Here is a 6,000-nt window from a genome sequence, read left to right as displayed (position 1 = left end):
ACAAGCATGGTCATCATGATGGAATGAAGACAGGCACAGAGTATAGGTAGCGTAAGCACAGGATAACGCAGGATGAAGACAATCAGACTGAAGAAATTGAACCGAGGAAATTGAGAAAGTCTTCAGTCAAAGTCTTCAAACACAGATATGAACAAACACACAACACAGTTATGAGAAAATGAACGAGTCGAGGGAATAGAACCAGTAAGCTTGGTGAAGACAATGATTTGGTAGACCAGTTCCAACTGCTGTCTCAGTTGTACGCCTGGTTGGAGCGGCTGAGTATTTAAACTCGAGGACACACAGTCCCGGACACCCAGTCCTGAACACGCAGCTCAGGACACCCAGTCCTCACCGTATTCTCCTTGAGCTAAGGTCACACAGACCTCGCCCAATCACTCGTGGTAAGTCTTCAGGCGACTTCCAAACCTTCACAATCTTGGTCACTCGGCGATCCACAATTCCTCTTGGATGCTCTAGACCATGATGCCTAACCGTCTGGAAGTAGCACAGTCTTCAAAGGTAACAAGCGTCGGATCCACGCAGGATCAATCTCTTCAGTGATGCTCAATCACTTGGGGTTTGTAGGTGTTTGGGTTTGGGTTTTTCCTCACTTGATGATTTTCGCTCAAAGTCCTCAGAGGATGGGTTGCTCTCAAATGACAAGTGTCAGTTTCTCTCAGAGCAGCCAACCAGCTAGTGGTTGTAGGGGGCGGCTATATATAGCCTAGGGAGCAGCCCGACATGATAAGGCATAAATGCCCTTCAATGATATGACTGTTAGGTGGATAGATATTTTGGGACAGCCGGCGCATAGCACAGCAACGGTCAGAATTTTGAGTAGCAAAATCCTCAGGGCTATCATGTTCCTCACTATGTAGGCAATCCGCACTGGCAAATTCCTAACTCCTCAGTCAAAACAAATTCCTCAGAGACTAGAAGAACTTTGTCTCTGTCACTGAACAAATTGACTGAATTGTATGAGATTTCCAATGGCTTCACTTGAAGGGATTGGTAGGTGTAGGATTTTGAGTTGAGCATCACATGGAAAAATTTTCTTAGTATTTCCTCGACCCCCTTTAACAGTACGGTGTTTCCTATGACTCAAGAAAGAGAAAATGAAACTACGAAAACAAAAGTCTTCACGCTTCATGTTCCTCGAATGAATACCAAGTCTTCAAGGTTACACCAATTTCTTCACTTTCTAAGTCTTCAGAAAGTCTTCAGAAATCCAAAGTCTTCAGTCGAAGAATTTCATTTTTAGGGGTCGACTTTCTCTGTAAATATCAAACTCCTCATAGACTTATAGACCTGTGTACACTCACAAATGCATTAGTCTCTTAACCTATAAGTCTTCAATACACCAAAATCACTAAGGGGCACTAGATGCACTTACAATCTCCCCCTTTTTGGTGATTGATGACAATATAGGTTAAGTTTTCAACAGGGATAAACATATGAAGTGTAAATACTGATATTGAGGAATTTGATTGCAAGATATAGAAGAACTCCCCCTGAAGATGTGCATAGTGAGGAATTTGCTTTTGAAGCAATGCACACTTGAAGAGTTGAATCATGGAGATCTCCCCCTATATCTTGTAATTCATACACGCATTTGACATATCATAATGAAGAATTTGAAATGCATGATGAAATATGGTGACTGATGTAATTCAACATGCGTGCATTAGAATATATGAGGAATAAGCATGCAGAAAAACATATCAAAAGTATCAGAGCACCATCAGGTTTAAGTTTACAACTCGATCCAATAAAGTCTCAGAAGAACGAGAGTTGTAACTTAACAAAAAAACGCCCATTATAGAAAGACCCGCTTGAAGACTAACTCAAAATTCTCCCCCTTTGTCATCAAATGACCAAAAGGATCGAATATGAGGACTAACGCCCCTGAAGAATATCAAGTTGATGAAGGAGCGCCAGCGTTGTTGGGGTTGTTTGTTGTAGTAGGGCCTGCCGCAGTGTCGTCCAAGTCTTCATTTTCATCAGTGTCGCACGATGAAGAATATGAGCTGGCCACCAGAGAAGGAACCTTGACCTTCTTGAATTTCTTCGGTGGAGGTGTAGACCAGTCAAAATGTTCATTGAGACCCATTTTCTTCAGATCGTCTTCACCATATAGATGTGACAGGATTGCCCAGGTGCGACCGAAGACTTGATGGAGGTAGTAATGGTTTTTCTTCATTGCATTGTGTGCAGCAGTCATGTTGTGAAGAAATGAACCAAACTGACGCTTAACCCATTTGTGATTTCGATCCACCTTCTGGTGAAGACTAAGCAGAAGTTCACAGTCAGTCATCATGCGCGGAGCAGTGGCTTGAGGAGTGGACTTGGGTGCATTGGCAGAGTCATGTGTGGCAGAGTCATCATTGGTGGAATAAGAAGCAGCTTTGCGAAATTGACCATCCAATGGACGAATGCCTTCATCTATTACAGCTGGTGCTTTGCCCTTTCCATCAACTAAGGAATAGGTCTGCTTGAGAACTTCAATTGGGGGCAAGTAGCTGAGGTGATTCTAAAAATCAGCTTTGTAGTTGAGTGAAGACCTTGTCCTGAGGAATCTCATAATCCAAGGTGCATAAGGCTTCAGCTCAAACAGAGACAGTGCAACATTTGCCAGAGTCCTCATGAAGAAATCGTGATAGTTGACAGGAATGCCATGAACGATGTTGAATACCAGATTCTTCATGATGCCAACAATGTCCTCATCAGATGAGTCGTGGCCTTTGATAGGACTCATTGTCCTCGTAAGAATACGATAGACAGTTCTGGGCACATAAAGCAATTCCTTCACGAGGAATTTGGTTCTTGGTGCTTGACCTGGCTTCAAAGGTTTCATCAGCACCTACATGTAATGATTTGTAAGCTCAGGTTCACTGTAGATGCAATGAGCTTCTTCAAGGGGAGGACTGAGTGGTAAGGCACGAAGCAATTCAGAGGCTGGTGCAGTGTAGTGAGTGTTTTCAGACATCCAGTCCAGCACCCATGAATTCACATCTTCAGCATCTCCTGTGATGTGCAGCGTTGCATAAAATTGAAGAATCAGTTCTTCATTCCAATCGCAGATGTCAGAGCAAAAGTTTAACAGTCCAGCGTCGTGAAGAACACTGAGGACTGGTGCGAAGCACGGTAGAGATTCCATATCCATGTGAGGAATGTGCTCATGGTAGAAGATTTTCTCTTTGTTGAACACTACTGAGGAATAGAAATTTGCTTGACTAGCAGTCCAGAAACGCCTCTTCCTAATGCGAGCAGAGTTATGGGGGTTGTAGTCTTCGAAGAATACATGCTCGCCGAAGAAGTCATCAGCCTTGAACTTTTGCTTGCATGAGAATGGATCCTTTGGCTTGGGCAGAGGAGTGTCAGTGAGTTGCATCATGACCTCAGGAATCGCAATCTTAGGTTCTTTAGGCTGAGGAATTTCTGGTTCCTCTTCAATGGTAGTCTGCGTCTTTAGTTGTTCAGCAGCAGCAGGTTCTTCAGCGCTAGTGGCTAGAATTTCCTCATGTACAGATGAAGTGGGGTGAGTTTCTTCAGAGCCCATTTGAACAGTTTGTGTAGGCGACTGAGGTATTTGCTGCAACGGTGTGAACATTGGAGAGTTTGGATGCTGACTTTCCCAAAATTCATCACTCATTACTGGTGTGGAGCAGCCAACGTCCACATCTTCATCTTCCATTTCTTCAACGCCAGCCTCTTCAGCTGTGAACTGAGGCATGGGCGAGGAGATGACATGTGTTGAAGGGATCACATCCACTTCAATTTCTTCATCCAACTGCTCAGACGAAGCAGCAGAAGGAGTTTCTTCATCAGATCCGCTGGGGATCACATATTCTTCATCAAAAGGAACAAGATCCTTTGTTGGCCTGGTTGAGATGGGAACATCATCGATGGGATTAGCAAATGAACTTGTCATAGGCTTCATCTTCTTCGGAGCTGAAGAATCTGAAGCAGCTGATGATTTCCTTTTCTTCACTGCAGCACGCTCTGCATCCTTGGTCTTCTTCACATCTGATGCAGATGGAAGGATTGGAGTTGAAGTTGGCGCAGGAGCAGCTGAGGAATCTGGTTGCTTTTCTTCATTTTCTTCAGGCACAGCTGATGCAGTTGCCCTGATTTCTTCAGTTTCTTCAGGAGCACCACTAGTGGATGCCCTGGCAATTTCTTCAGCGGCTGGAATGCAGTCATCAGCCCTGGAACTCACGTTTTCTTCAACAGCCTGATTGTCATCAGCGGTGCTGGCATTTTCTTCAGTAGGCTGAGCAGATGCTTCAGCCTGAGGAATTTCCTGTTGCGTTGGGGCTGCAACATTGGAGGTGAACTATTCTGTTATCTTTACAAATCTGACTTTGGCTCCCAGCCAGTCAGCATAATAGCGATCAAATTCATCACTCAGTTTCTTGATTTCTGATTGGAGAGCAACAAGTTCGTCAGGTGAAAGCTTCAGAACGTTTTGCTTCAGAAAGCGCTCTTTCTTGTACTGCGCTTTCTTCACTCTCCTCCCCTGTTCAAATTTCCATTTCTCTTCTTGTATGAAGTGAGTCAGCATGTGACTTTGACAATGAGTCAGCTTGAAATCAGGCATGGGAGTGTTGGGGTCCTTGTGCCAAACATCAATGTATTCGAGGATCAACTTGGGATCCAAAAGCAGTGGTACATTATTTCCCTTGGCTCTAACGGCCCTGACTTGCCTGTCTCTGATGATTTCCGCAAGTTCATCATCATTCGCTTTGTCTTCATCAGATGACACTTGGAAGGCAACTTGCTTCTTCTGAGGAATAGGACAAGGACCTCGTCCAGCAGTGGCCTTCGTCTTGAGTAGAGAGGGTCCCGTTGAGGAAGTTGGTGCAGCTGAGGAACTAGCTGAAGCTCTTGAGGCAATGGACATGCCTGCAGTCCTTTGGCACGAGGCAAGATGCACAGGTGCTGAGGACTTTGGAGGAGCTGAGGATTTTGAGGGAGCAGGAGTAGCATGAGGAATTGGCCGTGAGGGCTTTGAGGATTCTGGCCGTGAGGGCATTGCTGAGGAACTTGGCCTTGAGGGCACTGTTGGTGAAGCACTTGGCTTACGCGCAGGCTTCTTTGACATAGCCTTCTTCGGCTTGACAGCAGAGGCCTCTGCAAAGGCAGCACCAGCAGCAGAGTCTTCATTGAATTTCCTCACTGCTTCTCTGGCTTGCTTAGGCAACTTGGCTTGGCGCTTGGCCCATTCGTCAGGATAGTCCTCACCACACTTAAGGCTGGTGGGATCAGCTATTTGGCCAGGTGCCAATGGAGGTCTTGGGCATGGAGGATTGAGTGTGAATTTCTTCATGTACTTGGGAGTGACATATCTGTACTCCCTCCACTCTCTAGCCCATCTCCTCTCTATCTTCTGAATGCGCACCTTGCGCTCATTCTTGGTTTTCTCAGTAGGTGTGTAGTACCCAGCATATATTTCATCAAGGATCTCAAACGCTGTATTGACCTCAGGCCTCTTTCCTCCCTTCTGTGGCTTCTTACCGTCAGCCATTTTCTTCAGTTGAGGAATTTGGACAATTGAATTCTCTGAAGAAGTATGCAACTTTTCTTCGAGGAACGCTGCAAATGAGTTAAGTTGATGAGAACCTAGTGATTCAATAGCTGACAGGTGTACCTGTGAACAGAGTATAGTTGCGAGGAATTTGGAGAGGTCATATGCGTTCTCAGAGGGTTTTTCAAAAAGAACAAGTTTGAGGAATTTGACCAGATGAGTCTTGAACAATTTCACTAAGCATTCTTTGTCTTAGGTTCCAGAGTTGTATAGATCGAAGATCCACACAATTGAGGAATCTTGAAGAAAAATGATGCTTAGAGAAACGAATCAAGAACAGATGACTTGTGAGGTGTTTAGTGTATGAAGATATGAAGAAAAACATCTTTGAAGATTTTGTAGATAATCATTCGATTCAACAAGGGAAGTAAAAGTAACTTTTAATTACCCTGGACGAAGAACACGACGAA

Source organism: Triticum urartu, chromosome 3A (assembly GCF_056163025.1).
Source record: "Triticum urartu cultivar PI428250 chromosome 3A, HENAU_Tu73, whole genome shotgun sequence".
NCBI classification, from domain to species: Eukaryota; Viridiplantae; Streptophyta; class Magnoliopsida; order Poales; family Poaceae; genus Triticum; species Triticum urartu.
Note: the sequence above shows the minus strand (reverse complement) of the source record.